Source organism: Triticum dicoccoides, chromosome 1B (assembly GCF_002162155.2).
Source record: "Triticum dicoccoides isolate Atlit2015 ecotype Zavitan chromosome 1B, WEW_v2.0, whole genome shotgun sequence".
Taxonomy (NCBI): domain Eukaryota; kingdom Viridiplantae; phylum Streptophyta; class Magnoliopsida; order Poales; family Poaceae; genus Triticum; species Triticum dicoccoides.
In genome coordinates, this window is record NC_041381.1 from 207,144,421 (window position 1) to 207,169,092 (window position 24,672).

Consider the following 24,672-nt stretch of genomic DNA (forward strand, 5'->3'; position numbering starts at 1 on the left):
GGTTTTGTCCGGATCGGCAGGCTTGTGGCCAGGGTTGCTCTCCAGAGCCCCGATGTCGGGCTCGTCGCCGTCAACGACCCCTTCATGAGCACTGACTACATGGTATCGTTCTCGATTCTCCTAGCTTATGAGATCTACGGACACGTATGGTAGGGTCGTTTTGGACTCGTGCATGGGACACCCGTTTATATTCACTGGATTACGAGCTTGGATCTGTGCTAAACATGAATGGATTTGCTCTTCTAGTTACACGCTGATGCTTTGCTACACAATCATAAGCACAATTAAATAGCGATGTATATGAATTTAGTGAATGTCGCTACATGTCTGTCTGTATCATCAGTTAGGTAGTTCCAGATTTGAGGAATCTATTTGTTCCACGCTGTGACTATTGTTCCATTGTGGTATTTATAATAGATGTACACCTGGTAGTATTCTGTCTTATCTTACTAAATAAGACACATGCAGGCTCCATGCCAGTTAGTACTTAATTAAAGCATAGCGCTACTGATTATCTCATATTATGGTTCTGAATTATGTGCTTGTAACTGGCAGACCTACATTTTCAAGTATGACACTGTCAACGGATAGTGGAAGCACCATTGAGTTAAGGTGAAGGACTCCAAGACCCTTCTCATCGGTGAGAAGGAGGTTGCTACGGTGTTTTCACTGACAAGGACAAGGCTGCAGCTCACATATAGGTACATTCTTTCACACTTTCCTTTTCATGGTACCTGAATATTTCTTGTGTATAATTTACTAAATTAGTTTTCTGTGTCACCACTTTTAGGGTGGTGCCAATAAGGTCATCATTTCTGCTCCCGGCAAGGATGCTCCCATGTTTGTCTGTGGTGTCAATGAGAAGGAATACAAATCTGACATCGACATTGTCTCCAACGCTAGCTGCACCACTAACTGCCTTGCTCCTCTTGCTAAGGTGCTTATCATTGAAGTTTTGTGCAGCTCAAACCAATCGCCAATATTGGGAATTGTATACTGATAATTTGTTTCTTTCAGGTTATCAATGACAGGTTTGGCATCGTTGAGGGTTTGATGACAACAGTTCATGCCATGACTGGTAATGCATTACACTGGATTTTTTCTTCAACATTTTATATTATATATTTGACTATTGTATGCTTATGTGTGGCTGAAATTTAAATTTACAGCAACCCAGAAGACTGTTGAATGTCCTTCCAGCAAGGACTGGATAGGTGGAAGGGCTGCCAGCTTCAACATCATTCCGAGCAGCACTGGTGCCGGCGAAGGTATATTAAGCTGGCCTTCTATTATATGATCAGTTAACTGATTGAACAATGTAGCTTGATGGATTATCTGATTCTTGTTGCCCGTAGCAACACATCATAAAGTTAACTTATTGAATTGTCACGGCTTGGATCTTATCGAATGTTTAAATCTACTATAAGAATATACAAGCTGATGCTTCTTGGTTTAATGTTAGTTTTTCTCGCTCAAATATATTAATGAGATTTCATTAAAAAGTTAGGCAGTCAACTATGGTCAGAATAGGCTTAGCCTATAATATCTGAAAGAAATGTTTGTATTCAGTTGTAGCCCACCTAATTGGACTGCTTTATTAGATCTAAAATCAATTGTATTGCCTATGATAATTTTATAACCTGGCACTATCTACAATGGTGTTCTTTCTTTGCAATTTGATGGTATGCCTGACCAAGCATGATCCTAATCTAATAACTGTTAAACTTTTACAGAATAGATAGATCCAGAAATTTTCATACCTAGAGGACGATGCCTTCTTGGTGCTCCTTGCTTACAGCAGGTACACCTCCGGAATTTGTCCTCCAAGTCTGGGTATTTTGATGCTTTTCTATATGTGATGGGCGAAGGGAAAGTAAGGAGGGGTGTGAGGGATGGCAGAGGAGTTTAACATATATAGGTAGGGCAAAAGGGGAAGGCTGGGAAGCAGATATCTTTCCAGTTCTACCATGTATAATTATGTATGGTGCAGATATATTTCCTTTTTTCATCATACACATACCTCATAATAAATTAGAAAAGATGTCAGAAATCATAACTTACTAAAATATTAATTTGTTGTATTAATTAATTTGTCAGAAATCATAACTTACTATAATTATGCATGCCATATAAAAATGAAATATCTTATATGTATGTTTAAATATTGATTCTATTTTTATTATTGTTCAGTTTGAAAAGGTAAACATGAACTTTCTATTTAACTTATGTGTATTTAATCAGTTCAACGTGTAAAAAGTTAAATTATCAAACAAATAATCTTAAATGTTTTTTTTCTGAAATATGGCAATTAACAGCCATAAGATTTTGTTGTATGTACAATCAAAACACAGATGCACCTAATGCATCATCGATCATTTGCAAGGGAGCGTGGGTCAGAAGGGGACGTGGAACTGCTGCAGCCTATGTGAGACAGAGCAAACTCCAGCGAATTTGGCCAGCCAGGTACATCATCTAAACGACAATACGATAGCAACTTGAACAAAATTTGAATTGATTAGTATAGTAGCTTAGTAGTAGTAGCTTCATGTACTATTATTTATGTCTATCAATCACTGCACCGGATATGCACTCCTGGGATTGTATATGTATGGGGGCCTGTGATATTGTGAAGGGTCTTACATTTGTTAGGCTTGATGATATTTGCACAAACTGTGTAAGACAAACAGATCCTCCTCCCCTCCTCGCCAGCAAGATCCTCATCCTCCTCCTCTCTAGTAGCTAATCCTCCTCCTCTCCAATACAGCAGCAACTGATAACAGGCAACTGCAAGGAGCCAACACCTTTCACCCCCCCCCTTCTACCACACCATAATCTGCTATTGATGATGCTGATATTAAGTTGTTCATTCCTTGTTGTTATTAGTTGCTCAATATTTCCTGCTTTGCTGGTGGCTCACTGCTTTGTGCTAGCTCCTTTGCTGTATCGCAATAGAAAATTCACGGCATCCACACTAAGATATCTACTATTAAAGTGGTTTTGTTTCTTTTACTGTACGTACTAATCAATAAGCTGGGATATCCATCTCTCATTTTTGTTTCTATATTCAGGATCACAAAAAATATAAGCAACGTCTATTAGAGTCCTGGAATATAATGCAACGGCGACAGAGGAAGATCAAGGACAACTTAAAAAATAAAGAATATATGCAAGGTACGTGTCATATGAACGTCATATGTTTATTGAGTATTCTCTAGCTGGAATGTGATTATTACCGATGAAGAAAACCTCGTATAGCATAACAGTGTGTGTATGGATGGAGTTATACTATACGAGGTAGTATATGATGTGCGAGGCAAAACATCTCCTGTTCTACTTTGAGTATGTTGTGAACCTGCCATGGTACAACACAAAAGTACTCCGGTTCAACTGGAGCACCATGTATGGTCCAAACTGGTCTGGTCTAGAACCGTAAAATTTAGATAGAATGTGAGAGATTGAAATATAGGAGTTGAGATTTAGGTATGCTGTTGGAGTTAAACAAGATACCAGGGAGAACCTTTCTAGGGGAATCCCCTATGCTTAGATTTAGGGGAGATAGTTTGCAGGAGTTGTTGGACTTGCTCTAGCTCCCATTCCCAGCTCCTCTAACGGTTCCCCCCTACCCTAGCCATGCGACATGTATGGTCCAAACTGGTCTGGTCTAGAACCGTAAAATTTAGATAGAATGTAATATAAACAAACAACCAACATAGCTAGTGGATGCCACCATAAATCACTCTTGAAACTATATAAATATTTCAGATAATGTCATCTGATCATCGGATCAGCACAGTCATTCAAACAGATTATTACGCCATCTATATAGCCAACTACAACAGTCAACAAATATAACAGCAAAACTAACTTGTAGTAGTACCAAAACTACAATTAGTTCTTAACTATTCTAAACCCAATTTTTTTGGTAGTTTTCATCCATAACCAAACATGACAAGCTGATTGAAGTAATCCTGACGGTTCTGCATGCATAGAAGCATATTTAGTTGTTCAAAACCCTCAAGGCCGCCGTAATCTCCTGAGGGATATTTCCAGCAGCTAGATTGTCTTTCACCATAAGCATCTGGACTACCAGTTGGCTCCTCAGCATATTGGATCCTAGAATCAATGAAACAAATTCACCATCAAACGCTGAAGTGGTTGGATTATAAATGGCACATTAAAACTCGTCATAAAGATAATTACTGTAGTGTTCATCCAGGTCATGCTACGCAAAGAACCTAGCTGTTGGGCCATCTCTTGTAGAACTAAGAAACCCGAGTCTTTGATGTGACAAACAGAATAAAAACTTGAGTGTTCTACATACTGCATCTTATTCATCTGAAAAATTTATTAAATTACCGCCGAAAATTGCAAGACATGTTGTCTTGTCGCCAATCCATGAGCTCGGTGTTTCATCCAAGGACCCTAGCCTGCAACACTTCATTGAGTTCTTGCTTCAAAATAGTGATCTCCTTCATCATCTCTTTGTTGTGAGTGATATTTCCCACTTGCCGTACGTCTAGTGATGGATTATATACGATAACCCTTTTCCTCATCCGATTTACCACAAGTAGACCATACGAGGAGTCCGGGATAGACAACGGAAGTAGATACTACAGAAGGTCAACACAGGTTAAATGATATCAGGAAAGGAAAAATAAATTAGGAATAAAAAACTCTTACAATTGTGGAGTTGAACACATCATATCTAGGAAAGGGCTGTAGAACAGCATTGTTGATCAGCGTCGAGGTGCGCTGCCCTTGCGGCATCCAGGAATACCTTAGAGCTCGTGATTGAGCATGAAACTACAAGTCAAAATAATGTTTTCCTCCAACCATGTTGGTGCCTGCATGCCTCTCTAGTTCAGCGCTCGCAAGCTTACGAACAGCGAGATTGAAGCATTCGGGATGTAGGCTTGCTGAAGTATGAAATAGTGTGTCATTCAGCTTTCTGAGGCTGATTTCGATCCGGTATGATGTATCGCTTCTTATCCAGATTGAGCTGCACGTAAAAACACATAAAAATGGTTAGCACTATGAGTGGTACTTTAAAACATAAATTGTTCGTATGGTAACATTTTCTAGATAATCTAACAGCTATGAGCAGAACGTACAATTTTGATAAACTATAGAGCATGAAATTTTTTGCAGCACCTGCTAGCAAAAGCTAAAATTCAATAAAAATTTCTCTGTAAGAAAAAAATTAATTTGTTAGAAATTAAGAGCAGGAAAATTTAGGTAACACCCATTATACCAAGTTTGCTGGCTGTTCAAAAACAATATTAAATTGTTGTACAATATAGTAAGGACATTAAGCTTTTCAACATTTGTACTGCAAATAATTTTAGCAGATTGTTATTCATTACACATGGTTGATGTGCAACGGAAATACTGCCAAATCATTTAACATAATTTTTTTTCTACTGATGCACTCAAAAAGTAAGATTTAATCTAAAGAAAAACAAATCAAGCAATATCATACACCTATATGAAACAGAGTCTGCTGTGTACGACCTAGTTCTAATGAGATTTCTTTCGATAAAATAAACTTACAATACCATAACTTACTCTAGTGTCTGCTCATCATGAACGCCGTTCATAAAGCCGAATATATATTCGAGTGCATCTTCCACAAAATGCCTTGGTGGGGGCAGAAGATGCAGGGGCACGGGCAAATCCTCCTTGGGGTCGGCCACAACATCGTGGAGCTGGAGGGCAGCCTCATTGGGGTTGGGGGCAGCGGCATCCAGGGGCCTGGGCACAGAAACGCCCTGGTAAGTGCGCGCTGCCACAACCTGGATCGCCGGCGCATTGTTTCCAACGATGGGCTCCATCGCTGATCGATACGCGTGAGTGATCATTCACCGAGGTGTCTTGGCAATTAGGATGTGGTTGCAGCAAAAATATAAACAGATATATTTTCAATTGTTGTGATGGCCGAACGAAGAGCAAGGAGAGGGAGGACGAATGGCAGAGGAGAATAACATATATAGGTAGGCCACGCGGGGAATAACTGGGTAGCAAATCATGGCTGAATATAGTTCTACCATATATACCATAGTTTTCTACCATATATACCATTGTGGATCGTGCAGATCTATTTCCTTTTTCCATCAAATGCACACCTGTTAAAAAATTAGAAAATATGTAAAAAAAATCATAAGTTACTAAAAAGAATATAGTTCTACCATATATACCAGTATGAATTAAATAAAAATATTTTCATTGCTTGCATGCCAAGTTTAGCTACAGCAAAGTTAAATTCACGACAATTAGGATCTCGATGCAGCATATATATAAACGTACTATACTTGGAATACAACTTACATTCACTGCTATAAATCAGCATTTGGTGTGAGCCTAAGACAACAAACAAGAACATAATATCGAAGAATTCTGAGAACTTTTGGCCTGCCTAGAAAGCTATAAATATTTGCAACAAAAAGGCACCAAAAATCTATGTTCTGCCACATAGAGATCCCCAAATTCCTTACAGTTTACCTGCTCATCCCTAATTCCTAGCGTGGCAGAGGTCAGAGCAGCGGGCGAGGGAGAGGAAGTGATAGGGGGTTTTGAGCTGGATGCGGGCATTGAGAGATGTGATGATTTTCACTTTGTACCTCTTAGAGGAAAATGACAATAGGTGCAGAAACAGTTGGAGGAACAATGCTGCCGCCGAAGGATGTAAATATCATGTGCACACACATGCATTTGCCTAGTTTAGGAAAACCATGAAACCATGGCGACTCATCTCATCTAGCGTCAAGCCCTACTACAGAATGCCTCCGGTTCACCTAGAGCAACAAACCTGCTCCTGACCGCACGGGTATTATAGTACAAAATATACATAGAAGTCAAAATTAATAGATAGAACCAAAACAGGCAGACAACATTGAAGCGAACAAGAAGCTAGAGGGATCCATCAAATCCTTTATTCCCTGAATATTTATATAATCCAATACATTATTCATATTGCCAAAAGGATAAATCTCTATTTGATGCCTACCAAAGTTCTATTAGCTTATTATAGTTGCGAAATTTGACTATGCATCAGTCCATTGTCATTCGTCCAAAAACCTCAAGGACGCTGTAATTTCAGCTGGGATGTTTCCATATGCTTCATTGCCTTTGATCATCAGCATCTGAACCAACAAGTGCTTTCTGAGTTGTATTGAATCCTAGAAAACAAAAAAAAAATTATTAACTTGTTGAAAAATTAATTGCACAACAGACATACGTGATATGAAGAACATAAATTTATAATTAACAAAGCTCTGGATTCCATTAAACTTGTTATATATGCACGTACAGAAGTCCTGGACATGTTATGCCCGCCAGTATCATCTTGGTAAGACATCTCCTGTAGGACTTTCAATCCAGAGTCTAGGCTGTGACCAAAAGTCTACATATATTAGAACCTAACACTCTGGCTATAATATGCACGATCAATTTAAACAATTACCGTGGGGCTGTAATAAATGTATGATCTTGTGGCCAATCCACGAGATGGGGATTCAAACCAGGCCTCCCCTGTTGCAACACACTGCCAAATTCTTGCAGAACTATACGTGCTTCCTTCTTAAGTTCCTTGTCATGAAAGTCCTCTGAGCCTAAGAATGACTCATTGGAATGATCAATCAGGAGAGTCCTCCTATTTTCAATATTAACTACAATGAGGCCGTAGGAGGAATCCACCAAATACAACGGCAATAGGTACTGTAATAGGTATACAAAGTTAATGGTGAACAGAAAGTATACAAACCAATTGTTAAGAATGAAAATCCTTACAATGGACGGGGTCATGAGCACGTCGTATTTCGGCAAAGGCCGTACAATAACATTGTTAATCAACAAGTTGGTGCGTTCAGCTTGGCCTAAGCCGGTCTGAATCAGCACCCGTGCTAGGCGATGGAATCGCAAATCAAACATATGTGTGGAGCCAACAAAGTCTGTTCCTGCATTCCTCTATATCGCGCCGCTAGTAAGCTTACGCACTGCAAGATCGAAGTAGTTCGGATTGACCCATGTATCAACTCGCATAGTGTCTTGGATAGTCCGTAGGCTTAGCTCGATCACGAATGGACGAGGGCTCCTTATCCATATTGTGCTGCAAACAAAACAGCATGATAGCAAAGCTGTTAGAAAAGTAAGGGTATCAAAATAATGTAATACTTCAATGTGTGTGCAAACAATAGTACATTTTTTCCAAACTTTAGTAAGGTCTGCAATGTAGTTACCTTCTAATTGGAATTGTAGCGTCATTTCAGGAGAGAAGTACTATTCATTGAGATAACCAAAGCTATTCTGACAGTTATGAACAAATCTGTAGATGGCACATGTATCATACACGAGGACCCGTTGCAATATACTACCGTTCATAAAAACATGGTGGTTTAAAATGACGTGGTATGGATGGTATTATCATGGGGTAATGTAAAAGGAAAATATTAGCACATGGCCATTTTTTTGCAATCACTACTATAGATTTTAAGAACCTTATGCATTTAGAAAGGATAGCATGATCCTAACAAGTAAATGCATGCAAGAAATTATGAACGTGGCCAACTAATCGTCCTGGATTCGGTGAAAGAACTGGTTTTTACTTGGGTTTAAAATAAAAAGACAATAATAAAAACTATGATGGCAGTGATCTGCAGCTAACAATTGCAATTAAAGTATATAGATGAAGTTTAGGGCTGGCAGAACATACTCTAATTCCTCCTCGACTGATGACACCATGACGTAGTTGTAGATGTACTCGACTGCGTCGTCCACTCCATAAAAAATCGGCATTGCAGCCATTACCGTGGGCAGAAAGTCGTCTTAGCACCAGGATGAGCGAGCGAGGTGGCATTAGATAATGGTGGACTCACAGAAGGGCCATATATATGATAGTCGGAGGGGAATTGTCCTTCCAACAGGTCGGTGAGGCATTAGAATATTGTATGGATTGGAAGGTGCCCATATCATTCCATCCGTGCACGTATCCATTACAAAACCTTGCTAATTAACGGACAAGCATTTATTTTTATTCCATACTACAGTAGGCAAATAAATAAACGCCGATTATAATTCTAGTATATACGTCTCCCTTTCCAGATCGGAACAAGGAGGATTTAACTTTGCTTATAAGCAAATCCGTCTAAGGGAAAATTAATGGCCAAACTGGGAAACCAATTCAACGTATGGTAGGCCACACCGTTAGATTGGATACTACATCGTATTAGAAGGAAATGGCTTTAATTAATCGTTGTCATGTCCTCATCAGGTGGCCCATATCCTTCCATAAAAATAAGTTGTCATAACAAAAACTATAGACATGACGATATAATCCTAGACATGACTATATATATATATTTAGTGGTTCAACACCTATATCTTTACCATGTGGAAAAATATATATCTTTACCCTTAATTGAATTATGCAACTACAGCCCACTTCTTTTACATGTATTGTTTCATATTCTTAACGCACGGGTATATCTCCATGTAGAGAAAAAATTGAGTTATAAAATACGTTTTTGCTGAAGCACGTCTAGATGTACTCTAAGTAGTATTGCACATCTAAATCACATGTAATTGGTGTGGGTAGCTTTTTTCTTTAGTTTTATGTTTGATTGCCTCATATCAATGTGGAATAACTAAGACACATATAGTTAAGCCCTAGAGATACACAAAGGACGCCTTATATAAAGAAATATTCCCGCAAATCATGTATATAGTTTACTTGATCAATAAAATACAGCAGTAGTGAGTCTTGTCACAATATAATAGTGCATGAAACATTTCACATTGGCCTTTTATTCGCGCACATCTCTTAAGATCAAGTAAGAGTTTATAATGACCATAGTCTTGAGAACAATAAAAGTCGTAGAGGAAGAAAGGAAGCAAATATTATTTGATATATATTAAAACTAGAACATAATCCTTATATACGCGCCATGCGCGCACCATCGTGTTAGGATCGATACGGCATAAATGGAGGAGGGATAAGTGAGGGAGAACATGGACCAGAGGACTCGGGCGGATGGGGGCAAGCATGCATCGGCGGAGGCGTGGATGCGCGTGTTTGCCTGTGTTGGATATGCATATTCAGTCGTCCGAAACCCTCAAGGATGCTCTAATTTCGGCTGTGATACTTCCGACGCCCATTGTTCCTATCTTGAACAACACGATTGACGTACGCACGTGTTTCATCAAGTGTCGTCAGGCTGGCTTCATGGATATCTACAATCAGTGTTATATAGTAGTGACGTACTTTTACATAAAAAACATATTGAAAACAAATTTAAAATATAACGCAGCCCCTACCTTGTAGATAATGATGATCATCATTAATGTTGGGAGAGAAGAAGAATGTGCTCTCCCTCATAGTTTGCAAGCAACGCTGCCTCTGATTTACCTGTATGTAAGTTACAACAAACTTCTCGAACAAATTGTCAGTGCATTGCAAATGCAAGAACTGAGACCCAGCATGCTCTTCACGTACACATAAGAAAATTATCTGCCGTCTACAAACAAATACAAATGTGACTATCATTGCAACAATAGAATTACAAAAAGAAGCATATGGTAATCTCGTATTATAATTGGCGCTTACTGAAAGTTCGTGAGGCCAATCTCGAGGGAAGGGACGCGCCTATATATTGAATCCCACTTAAATTCTATCTGACCAACGTAGGCAAGGATAGCAACCACATCTGCAAATATGAAATCACAATGAGACTCTGAGTTGTACGGAGTAATATGCAAAAACAACTAACTAATTTATGCACCCGTGATGGTTTTGTCCCGTAGCTGAAAGATTTCTCCAAACTGTGGGAAGCACGGTGGGCAAATTGTCGACGTTATCTGGTGTGCCGACATCGTAACCTCTGTAGTAGAACTTAGTGTGGTGACAAAGTCCATGGCTAGGTACCAGAAATATCCATCTGGCATTTCGGTGGGGTTGAACCCGACGCGATTGAAATCATATGTCCTACCGGTTTCTAGCACGTTGTTGAAACGGATTACCTGGCTGTTGTATGCAACCGCTTCCATCTTTGTTCCCTAATATATTTTCATGAAACATAACAACAATGAGCAAAAAAACATGTTTATCAAAATTGTATTTAAAAAATGTTGGCTAAAAAGCATTCTTACATGCCGATCGAGTAGTATGCACTGAAGGTACAAGTTTCCCATGCCATTCTCTTTGATGTGAGCCTTCCACATGACCCTAGCTTGAATAATCCAGCAATTATGATATATGTGTTCCATTTGGACGTTCCAAAAATTCATGTTCCTGTGCGTATAAAGAAACATGTTGGATCAGGTAAAACTATTTTCCAAGGGGAGCATAAAATTTAGCAGTCAAGGAGCATAACATTCTAGTGGCCCAACATTAATCCTGCCAAATTTATACATATTATTCATGTTTTGCTTCTTTGTTTTTATTCTTGCAAAAAGATGTATTGCATATGGGATAAAAATGGTTTTGAAAACATGCAGTACCCAATGGTTATAAGAAACAACCCTAATGAGATTACAGCCAGACCATCAATCTATTAGCTTACAAAAAATATATAAATGAATGCTAATCAAATAGTAATATACTCAGGTGATTAAGTTAGTGCTTGCTACATCTGGTTTGTACACGATGAAAAAAAATAAGATTATGTAATTCAGACTCACTGTCCATCTGGTTTTAATTAATATGCAAGATATAAACAAGCCGACAATAGATGATTTGATCGCCACGCCTATTACTATGTTCTAGTGTATCCCATGTGCTAAATCTATTAAGAAATAAGAACAAGTGGCAAAACAATGGTGATTATTTAATGCAAAAAACCCGTTATATAGTGATGGCAAATAGACGTACTAAAATTTTATTCTATCTTGCCTGTTCATCGGCGGGGAGATGAGTTGACTGATGACAGGAGCTGGCGGCAGCGCCACCACCCTCTTAGATGTGATAGATCCGTATGAGATCACCATGGTCGTCGTGGAGGTGATGCTAGTTACAATGTAGTAAATTTGTGGCCAGCGGGGATTATTTATATAAGCATAGTGGGCGGCGGGAAAATGAAATAGTGATGAAAATTTGTTTTTGGCTGGCTAAGCCCCTTGGGTGACAAATCTATATTCAGATAAGTAATATTCGGCAACCTATTAAATATTGATTATTAATCAAGGAAACATACATATAAAAATCGGTGAATGATCTTCATTTTGATTCACATTATGATCACGTGCCTATGAAAACGCAACTGATTTATCACTTGCCTATGAAAACCATACTTTCTATTATATGAATATTTATTTACCTTTCTGATATTCACATCAATATAATAATTAATTATATTATATTTTAATTTTCCATTACCTTGATGATATATAAAATTCGGCAACCTATTAAATATTGATTATTAATCAAGGAAACGTACATATAAAAATCGGTTAATGATCTTCATTTTGATTCACATTATGATCACGTGCCTATGAAAACGCATCTGATTTATCACTTGCCTTTGAAAAACATACTTTCTATTTTATTCATATTTATTTACCTTTCTGATATTCACATTAATATAATAATTAATTATATTATATTTTATTTTTCCTTTACCTTGATGATATATAAAATTCTGATATAGGTAAATGCACGTGCCTACCTATGGGACAATAGACAATTTTTGTGTTTTCACAAATATCATGCCTAACAAATAATTTTACGATAATCATCTATACCAAATAATATAATTGCACTATGGGAGAATATTGTTTATTCTTTTTTATCACGACCGTCTTAATGACACACATACGTACAAATGAGAAACAATAGTAGAGCACGTGTCGAAATAGTAGTAGAAGTACACGCACCGATAGCTAGCAAACAACTTAATGATGTCTATTTATGCGTATGCATTAGCAGCAACATTATTAGCCAAATGTTGTCTGTTTATGCATTAGCAGAAGCATCAGATCAGCGGGATCATCCAGTATTTTAAAATTATAGCTCAACCTCTATATCTCTCTCAACGCGTGAGGCCTGGTTGCTGCTGCTCGTCGGCATGAAAATTACACATATGGATAGAGCTGCTCTGGCCCTTGCGCCTTTCTCACAAACACACGCTCTCTATGCCATACGGAGCAGCATAAACCAGCAATCCCATGCCGGCGACGGCCACCCTGCCTGAAAAGTGCTAATCCAGAAAAGCCACTCTGAACTGCTCGATTTTAGAAAAACAATGGAGGCAAGTGGACGAACCTGTAACACGGATTAGTAGGATCGTAGTGGTTTGGCGTAGGAGACCAAAGGCGTGGCGGCACCAGGAGCCACCTTTACGGCAGCGAGAGACCCTAGTATGCAGAACGTGAGAAATGGGAAAGATCATGTGCATGCCTGCAATGAGGACTTTTGGCTAAGAATTAGGGTGTCAACTTAATTTGTAATACTAAGTTGTTTTTTTGGTCATGCTATCATCGTGTACAATTAGTTTAAGAAATTACAGCATAATTAGGGAAATAAATAAGATGGGAAAATCAGTTTGTCATTGAGCATATTTAGCAAACGGGTAGCATGCATAAATCAAATGAAAACCAAACTTTATTATTGTTCAAGCCCGAACGGTTACACGGGATGAAAAAAAACCCTATCATCTCAAAATTATTGTAGATCTCCTTATGCTTCGTCCTTATCAGCTGGTGGTGGCTTATTGTCACATGCTTTAATATGCTTCTCTACCACCTTCGTCAAATGATTTATGTGGTCAATCAAAACCTGCACCATCATGCTAGTATGCTTTTGTGCCTGCAGCATCTCATAGTGGTTGGTACCCCAACCGTCATTCCTCGCTGCACTTGACCCCGTGTCACGCTGGATATCCCGGCCTGAGGGGACATGTGCACGAGGGATGTGATGTACCTCACGACGTCGGATTAGGTTATCAAAATGGTTCGACGAAAGCATTGATGGGAATTGAACAGGCAGGTTATGTTCATGCATCTTTAGTTTCTTACATCTCAGTGCAGATCCCCCCACCAACATTCCCATTAGGGCTCGGTTCTTCCTCATCGTGTTCCAGCTGACCAAGATCATCAGGGTGCAGCTCCCTCGTGTCTTCTTCTTCTTGATGATTATCATCAGCCCCATCGATGCTGTTGGATGACGACATGTCAAAGTAAGCTGTAGTGGCAAGGGTTTTAGATCGTTCTGGTTTGGGATTGGCTGATTAAAGGGTGTAGCATTTTATAGATGTTTATAAGGAAACAATAACTACAGAATCGGAAAATGAATCAACTCAGTTGATCACAATCACAAAATATTAAATGGAATCTTTGTATTGATTTGGCGTGATGAACCCAGTAGTATATTACAATGAAAAACACCAAACATGCCATTATGTAAGCACCGGATATGATCACCTGCCGTAATCAATACAAAGTATGCCGAAATATATTATTTATTTACGGATATTATATCTGGATATTGGCATCTTATATTTTGGATTTATATTAATAGTCTGCATTTTGTAAAATTAAGTTATTTCTAATTTTGGTTTGAGGTTATGTTTTAAACATGCCATTAAAATATAACATGTTGGCTAAATAGTAGGAAAAAATGTTAATCTCTAATGAAATCTTATATCATACGGAGTTTGTTTCATCCTCAAATCATTTTGGTTTGAGGTTATGTTTTATATCATACTTCTGCTCCGAGTTTCACACCAAATTCTTCAGCTACTATTGATGAAACCGTCTGTTCAAATTATGAAGATGGGTTGAAATGTTAAGTCATCACATAATGATAGGCATATACAAATGTAGTCTAAGAACAGAAAAAAAACTTGGAACACATCTCATTAGTAATACAAATGCAATAGTACAGATATGGTTATACCAGATTTTTTATTCGAGTAGGATGTCAAAAATCACTGCCGGTCCACATGAATAAAGTTTTCAGCTAAATTCACCTCAATGTTGAATTGTGAACAATCTGCCCAATGTTAAAGTACACAATTTTGCAGGATGCAGTATCATGTTACAGAAACACATCTGGGCACAATGGCCACTACCACATGACAACCCTGTCACAAACAGCCATGTCACTAAGCATTAGCATATTAAAGAATGTCCCTACATGAATATATCAAAAGTCCTCCACGCTTATCTTTTAGGAGTTATATATCTATAGTAATTTCCTTTATAGATTCATGTTGTTACGGTTTGATTATTAGCATGGACTTGGAGCTCTATATATAGTGTGATAGAAAAATACCCATAAGTAATAGAAAAATACTTGCCATGATAATTCGTACGGATGTAATAAAAAGAATAATCTATTGCGTGCTCTCATTAGAAGATAAAAATAGAATCATAGTATTACATGGCATCTAGAAATGGATACACATTTTGATTCACATTAAATTATTTCATGCGAGCACAGCAAATCGTCTTGGCTGGGTACAACTATAAGTCGACCACCCTTAGACCAACCAGCCATCTCCATGGAATCCTTGTTGTCCCGCTAAGGCACCATAACACACGATGCTCGATATCAGCCTAACACAAGTTCTCGCAGACCAGACATCCGTGAAACGATGCTTGCTCACTGAAACGAAAATAACCAGGTCCATCCTCAACCAGCCTTGTACAAATTTTAAGTTTAGAACTCTTTCAGATCCGCACGGGCATTATAAAGTTAAATGAAATAATGGAAAATAATAATATGTAAATTGAATTGAACTGTTAAATAATTAGTAAAGCTGTGTGAAAATAAAAGTAATATAGCGTCATGCCAAATATTACACACTTAAGACCACAGACATGTGCATTGTCACAATCTACAGTGTCGAACGGACATTTAAACTTATTCGAAAGTACGCATTACACCCATTTTATTATTTATTAAAAGTACATATGCAAAATATAATTTCAAAAGTTGCACAAACTTCCATTATGCGTGTGTTGGTCTTATTGTTCAAACTAATCTGAATCTGTTAGTTTTGATGTATCAGAATAATAGATAGATACTAAGAACGTCAATAAATTTTCAGTCAACTATAGCATCAACTTACCATAATAAAAAAACGTGTATGATAATTTTCCTTAATTCAAAAAGTTCATGGCATGTCCAAGGTATTTAGCAGGCCAATCATTAGATCTGGATCACAGATTACACACAGAAAACTACGCTGCTATCAGCATGGATATTTTTCCATAATAACAACGATAGTAGAAAACCATAACAGCGATAATGGTGCCAATACAATGGCTGATTATTGAACTGCAGTGCGCAGCTCAAGTTTCTCGAGTATACCTCCAGGTAGTACAATAACGGAAAGAAAGATAGTTGTAAAAAAACGAATTACAACATGTCTTGACAATCGCAAGAGAAATGGATCTGTCATTACAAAACCTGCCTTGATATTAAAACCGGTCTTCAGCCTGTAAGGACTTCCTTGTAGACGATGTTCTTCATCGAGGTCAGCAAGGACACGATCGTTCTTTTCCGCTTCTTTGGATTTTCCTTTTGCTTCTTGGCCTTCTCCTTCGGCTTCTCCTTCTGAATGAGTATCTTTTTGTTTCTCTTCGCGGTGGCTCGAGACAAAGCAACATAGAGATGACCATGTGAGAACACGGGATTGGGTAGGTAGACACCAACAATCAGGATGGTCTGCCCTTGAGCCTTGTTAATGGTCATAGCAAAGCTAAGCCTTATTGGAAATTGCTTCCTCTTAAACTTGAACGGAAACATGTCATTTTCAGATGGGCAGAGAGGGATTCGAGGAAGGAAGACCCTCCTGCCAGCGTGTTGTCCAATTACGATTTCCGCATCAATGGTGTTCCTCTCAAAACCTCTAACAACAAGCCTAGTGCCATTACACAGTCCATTAGCTGGATCAATGTTCCGTAGAAGTATGACAGGGCAGTTCAGCTTTAGCTTGAGAGCATGCGGAGGAAGACCATTAGGAGTCAATCCATTCAACAACTCATGAGCATAGTAGCCATATGGGTCATCCTCCGCACTGTCAAAGCTATGATAGATCACTTCATCTCCATGAAAACGCTCTATCATGCGGATGTTTATCTTGTCTACATTGTCATTTGTTGTAGAAAGCATTGCTCGACATGTCATGTAATTCGAATCAGCCATGTTGTCGTCTAGACTCGGAAATACGTGTTCAATAAGCTTCTCTAGGTCCTCAACCTCGCCTGTAGACGGCAGACAAATATCTCCAGGGAGTACTATGTTGCCTTGAAGGTCGACATCCTCAGTGCCATTGCCGACCCTTAGCAAATAATCGGCAAACCACGTGTCATTATGAGCCCTCATGTTGGTGATGAGTCGAAGCTGCCGCATACCTTTCCACAGATGAGAACTTCGAAGGGTTGCATCAATTATCTGGCCCCGTGACCCCCTTCTGACGACCGGAAGAACCTGCCTAAAGTCCCCACCAAAAACAACAGCCTTTCCTTCAAAGGGTCGGTCGCATATTCCCATGATGTCGCGCATGCTATTGTCCAATGCCTCAACCGCTTGTCGCTTCGTCATGCTGGCCTTGTCCCATATTACCAATGATGCCATACGTAGCAGCTTGGCGGTCCCACTCTGCTTGGTGAAGCTGCACGAGGCCCCATCATCACAACTCAATGGGATCTTGAACCTCGAGTGGGCAGTCCTGCTGCCAGGCATGATAGAAGCAGCGACGCCGGACGTCGCAGTAGCGATACCAATCTTTCCCTGGCTCCTCACAGTGGCAAACATCGCCCTATAAAGGAAGGTCTTCCCTGTACCTCCAGGGCCATCAACAAAGAATACACCCCCATCACCGCGTTCAATAACCCCCAGTATCTCATCGTATGCGGCCCTCTGTTCCAAGTTTAGGGAAGCTGCCAATTTAGTGTCATCCATGTCAAACTGAACGGTTGATTCCTCTATGACCTCTCGACACTCGCCCTCGGTTGGGTCAAAGGCATCATCGATGCTTGGAAGAGCAAAATCAACAATGTCTTTACCCATGGACTGCAACATACCCCTAATGACAAGCAACACCAACTGCTCCACCTCGTGCGGGGACGTGCGTGTTCGACGATAGTCATCTGACATAGGCTCGAGGTGCCTATCCCATAAACCTTGCACGTCGCCTGGCTCGCAGTGCACCAAGATGGTTGCAAAGAGCCTCCTAAGAGAACATGGCATCACCCACTGCTCAGCCTCATTAAGACAGTCATCGAGCGTGCTGTCTGCCTCGATAAGACCTAACCGTTCAGCAGCCTCTCTAAAGCTGCCACATAGCACGCCGTCCACGGTGAGCAAATCGTCGAAGGATGTTTTGCCCGTAACATGGTTTAGCAATACGCAGATAGTATCGCTCCCCTTCGGCAGGATTGGCAGACACGATGCGTCCAATCTGGAAACGCTCGACCCGAGGCTTCCAAGTCTTCTTTTGCTGTTGCCACGTGAAGCTTTCGGGAAAATTCTTGTACAATATATTCCTAGCCCAAGGGTGTTCCTGGTTAGCCTTGAAGTACTCAGTTAACATCAATTTGGAAGCTTTTTCTGAGGCAACAACATTCTTCAAGTCAGCCTGCGCATTGAATGCAACCCTGTGCATATTCGGGAGATGAAGAGGCAACTGCAAGACAGGTGGATGATTGGCGCACAGTGGGAAGCCAAATATCCTCCACATAGCCTCCAGAGGGGTGACCCACCTTGCATCAACGTGCCTCTTGATCTCATCAATGTTTCCATCGGCGTCGGGCTGGTCGATGCTGAAAGAAGCCTTATCATGGCCCTTGTAGATGTACTTGTAAAGATATTTGACGGCCTTTATGCTAGAGCAGACCTCAACGTTGATGTGGCAATTGAACATCCGCAGAAGGTATGGGTTGTAAGGCACAACCCAACGGTTGTCCAACATCTTCCCTCGGACCTTAGCACGTCTTCCATCGCCTCTCCGGCGATAAACTGGGTATGAGTCCTTGCCCTGTGCTGTGTTCTCATTGAACGGCCGCGGGTATCTGCACTTGCATTCATTATCTTGCATGCAAACATTATTCGGGTTGAGAGCACCACATGGTCCGTGCATCATATGTTTTACCACCATTGCATACAATTCCAGATACTTCTGCTTGTCTGGGAGCTCTGCGGAAATGAGTTGGTCATACTGCTCCGGGACAAGAAGTTTATAATTTGAATCCATGATCAACAAAAAATGTGCGTGGGGGAGGCCTCTTTTCTGGAACTCGACTACGTAAACATAAGCAACAACAACACCCAGGACCATCTTCTTGAGCAACATATCTTTCATAGCCTCTAGTTTGCCATAGAACACGCGAGCCACAATATTAGGTCGGTCTTGCGCCGTCTGTCCGGGAAGCAACTCATTTGTTATCTCTTCCCATTATAGGGTTGCAAGTCATGGTCAAGAAGATGTCAGGCTTCCCGTATGTATGTACAATTGCCATGGCATCCATATGTCTCTTCTTCATGTCGCGGTCGCCACCAGGGTAAGTTCCAGGGAGTACTATTCTCACCCCAACAGCGCTTGCTCGCGTCTCCCCCGATGTTATCGCATCAACAACTCCTTTATACAAATTGGCACGGATCTGCGTCTGGTTCTTCCTGTACCACCTCAACCGACAGCTCTCAATCTTGATGTACATGTCAACCGCCCATTGTTGCAGTAGGCGTGCTCCACAGAGTATTGGATTGAAGATCGCAGGCCTTGTTTGCAGCATGTAACAGTAGTAGTCTCTAACGGAGACGCATAACCTGCTATTCCCCTCTGCACACGATTGATTCAGATCGCGTGAGCATTATTTAAAAAAAGAATTATTTGTAACAAAGTGGGACACAAAACGACATACCTGCATCATCCTCATCATCATGACACAGACGAGGATTTTGTACAACCTCCCAATCAACATTACATTTGGGTAGCTTCGGATGCCAACCTAGCTCCCCCATTGGATAGAATAATGGATATGACAACGGGTCGTATGCCCCTGAGGTCACACATATACTATGCCTTTCGTTGTTGTTACCGTAAAGTGTTATCTTGCGGTCAAACCTTTTTGCTAGGTCAGTGCCCTCAACCCAAATTGCAGCGACCTCAGAGGACACCGGTCTATTATATCTTCTTTGGTCAAGCCTCTTATCGGTGTTTAGGTCTATCCTGTAATCATCGAGGTTGTCCTTGTGTGCACCCAAACTCCTAAATTGCTGGGAGTATGGGTTTTCTTTGAGTATGTCTACTAACCTCGTCACGACATCCTGGTCTAATTGCTTGGTGGCAGCCTTACGATGATCTAGGTTAGGGTCGTCGTCATAGAAGTACAACTGCAGATGTTCTGGACGTGAGCTAGGCCCGAACGAATGGACATTGTGGTAGATGGTGCCGTGAGCTCGGAATGTGTACACCCCAGACCTCATGTTTGTGTAGTTTTCATCAAGGCTGACGCCAAGGGTTGTGAATGCGAAATGCCCGTTGAAGAACCGTATGTTCTCCCGAGAATGTCTCGAATCTTCATCCATGCTGGACCATAGCCTCATAAGCTCTGGGATTGGTTCCGGTTGCTTAAGCTGGATCTGTCCATTGCGGCAGCAGAATCCGTCAGTCTCAGACACAAACTTCCTGGCCCTACAGTGTTTGCAATTTTCGTCGAGTTTCACGACGTGAGTGCTGTCTGGAATGTTTGAGTAGACAGTGTCAAATGGATCAATCTCGTTAAGTTTATCGGTAGACTTGCTCGCTTCCTCATCATCATCCAATATGTCATTATCGGATCCTACGGGGATTTGTTGAAGAATCACGTTCAATTCACTAACAAGAAATAAATGAGACAACAATAGAGCTCCAGAGTGCCGTAGTGTAGGGTTTGCAATACCTTCGTTGCAGTACATGTAGTACTCCTCATCAATCAATTCATGTGCTTCCTGCTCATGGCGCATGGTGCCGCTTTGGAAAACATCGATGTCTTCTGCATTGTCGTCGTACAGAATGCGACAATAGACACAATCATGTTAGAACGACATGCTGAGAATGAGCATAAGAAACTGACAATCGCATATTCATACCAGTGGCACCGACAGAGTATCTCGGAGTGTTCGTCCCCGGATCGCCATCAGATGAATCATCTTTTGCGGCTCGGGAGACGGGTGATGCGCGGCTTGGGCATGTGGGACATTCAGAGTCTGATTTTGCTAGGTCTGTAAGGGGGATTGGCGATGCATTCTTTGCACGGTTTTTTTTCCTTCGGTCATAATTGGCCTTCCTCTGCGCACTTGTCTCCCCCTTCTCATTCACCGACATGCTTTTGCGGCGTTGCACGCTCCTCTCGCGTCTTTTTACGTTCATTGTTTCTCTGACCTCCACTGTTAAATCGTCACTTCTCTTTTGATGGCATGCTCTGCTCATTGCGTTTTTCGCCTCCCTTTGATCGTTTGTTAAATTACGTTTCCGCTCATTGTCAGTTTGCCTCCTAGCTAGAACAGTGTCATGAATGACAGACGTGTGTAAAGTTGAAGGGGGACATGTTGTTCCCTCTTTCACTAATTCTGTAATGCTAGGGCTATTTCGGTCGTCTGGATCAAAAACAAGTTCAAATCATATTTAGAACATTTTGATGTATCGGCTTAGGAGGAGTCACATCTAGAATAGCAGGGTCAGTCGTAGAAACGGATATTGAACATAAGCGCATACCTGAAGTAGCAGATGCATGTTTGTTTTGATCTTGGATATGCTTATCCTTTTTCCTCCAATAAGCAGCTCGCCGCATTGCGTTTCTATGGTCTCTCTTGCGTTCTTCTTCTGTTTTCAACTCTGTGACTTGTATGTCATTCAAGATACCTTCTGGAGCCATTACAAACATTCCCGAAAAAAATTAATGGACCTAAGATGGTCGCAATTACTGTTATAGTAGAACAAAATTAGAATACCTTGTAGCTCTATGTCATTAACGATCCCAGTCGAGACCTCCGTTGTATCAGGAAATGCCGACGCATCATCCAAGCATGATCCATAGTTAGAGCTAGTGGGGTTGCCTTACATACAAAAAATGTCCACACATATTATTGCTTATTTATTAAAACAGTTCTTACCATAATGGTTAATTCATTATAGCTTACCTGATAAATGAAGGGTCTGTGCATGTTCAACTTGTACGTTATATTGTTTCTTCCGCCGATAGGAAGCCCTCCTCAGGGCGTTTCTATGGTCTCTCTTGCGTTCTTCTTCCGTTTTAAGCTCTGTTTATTGGGTGTCTTTGAAGATTACATCCCCGAATATTACAGAATAAAACAGATACGCCCACGAAATTGGTGGATGAGTAGGCACAATACGATTACCTTGATGCTCGGAGTCATAGATGAATCCAGATGAGACCGTGTTTGAACACGGAAATGTCTCCGAGCTGGTGGGGTTCCCTAGTGAACCAGATTTGACCATACATATTTATGCTAATTGGTTAAGACGATACCGATGATGATAACATTCATGTAATTATCTCTAAATCGAAATGAGAAAACACAACTTGACAAAATATCTACAAAGGATAAAACACAACCATGTAAATGGTGAGATAATATTACCTTCTTTATCTCCAACACAAAGGACATCCGATGTGACCATCACATTATCTGGGTATGATTGATCGTTAGGCGAGACTGATGTATAGTCCGAGCTAGCTGAATTATATGATTCAACAAGCTTGGTCAGTACTTATTTAAATTACGTAATAACTGACTAACTTCGTGTGAACACAGCACATATGGGGTGTGGATCAATTTACCAACCATGATAGTCTCGTGTGGGTTTAGTTCTCTCCCTATCTTCGAGCACATTTGTGATATCACATAAAGACTGGCGACGGGCAGACTTCCCATTGAGTTGTTGGTTACCCAAACCATCTGATATCTTATTGCGATAAGCAGCCCGCCTACGAGCGTTGATAAGATCCCTATGATCTAATAAGCAACAAAAAATGATCATAATATAATCTCTTAGAACGGGATGTAAGCACAATATTCACTAAGCAACATACGTATGCACATCAAACTAAGAGTATCCATCAACCTTACCAGATTTTGCAAGTACCGGCTGATTCTCATTTTGAAAGCTGATAATATCCTCATTTCGTTTAATCCGATAAGCTGCACGTTTCCTTGCATTGTACTGCTCCCTTGCATTTTCGGCGTATATTTTGCATTCACTATTTAATGATACAGTTTCATGATGTTTGGAAGTTGTGTCCTCTGCATTTTAAAATACAAATAAAAATACAAATAAAACAACGGTTGGGAAGGTGGATATCATGCCTATGGATACCTTGAGTACTATCTCGTAGCTGCATCTTATGAATAGCATGATCGAGTGTTAGGTTGGCCGTAGATGCAAATGTTTGACCATCATCATGGTACCCAGGCCTTACACACGCTGATCCATCTATACTGTTTAGTAAGCATGAATACAAATTCAATATTTGTCTGGTATGGACGCAATCAACCATGTACCTGTCTCCGTCGTGTAAAAAGGGTCAACATTTGCAGCTATGGTTACGATGCTTGGATTACCATCATTCAGTTCTGTCTCGCTCGTAGGTGCTGCAAGACATTAAGCATGGTACAAGTCATGGTTAGAATTGCACATCAGGCATCACATTACAGTATTTTCCGCACTTTATATACCGGGTACAGTCGCGCAAATAGCTTCTACTTTTTCATCAACGGGTATCAAGTCTGGATTGTATTCTTCAGCATTTTTTACGCTCGTATGATCTGCAACACATTATGCAAAAAGCTTAATATTAGCATAAAAGCAAGTATTCCTAGTACAGTGAACACTACCTGTAGCTACAACGTCTTCTTGTTGATGTTCACCGCATTTGCTTCTTGCATTACCCATTCGCAAATGAAATGATCGCTACCTTCGATGTTTCTATGGCTGTGGTGTTTTTGAGGCCTGGGAGAAACACAAAAGCTACAATGATCGGACATGGATGCAAGAGAGAAGGGGAACTTGAAGGCATGAATAAGAAGGTATTTTAATTCAAATATATAGGCTTATCGTCATACAGTACATGTTTATGCTCATTGCACTCAAATATATAGGCTTATCGTCATACGGTACATGTTTATGCTCATTGCATTCAAATATATAGTGTAATTGTTATTGAATGATCAACAGTAATTCTTATTGGTCCTTTCTTAATTTTCTTAATAATGCATCTTGGCCAGGCCAGCCATCCACCTTTCATGGTGCTCACACTGGTCACCTTTCGGCTACGGCAAAGTATCCACTATAAACTGAGGTATTTCCTTACATTGCATCTCCAAGACCAACGCTTTTCTTGATGATCCTTAGGTGTAAATGCACCAACAAGGTGATAGTACAGTTTCTGATTCTGTACTCTAACCTTATAAACAAGTTATATGTGATGATCATTGTTGTAACAGTTAATGATTCTTACGCTTGCTGCACTATTTGATGCAAATTAGTTTTCCTACGCAACAGCTAGGCAACAACATGGAAAATGCACTTTCTGATTCTGGTTGTTTTACAGCTAGGCAACAACTATTGTATGGTGCTTTCTCATTGTAACAATACTTGCTTTTATATACCTTCTCATCTGTATGGTGACACGATAACTATTCTCTACGATTCGTGACCTGCAGTCTTGATTTGTGGC

At 40.2% G+C, this 24,672-nt stretch overlaps 1 pseudogene; it reads left to right on the plus strand.

Annotated features, from left to right (window-relative positions):
- The first annotated feature begins 3 nt into the window (after positions 1 to 3).
- On the plus strand, positions 4 to 24,627 carry LOC119350300 (annotated as a pseudogene).
- Positions 24,628 to 24,672: the final 45 nt, after the last annotated feature.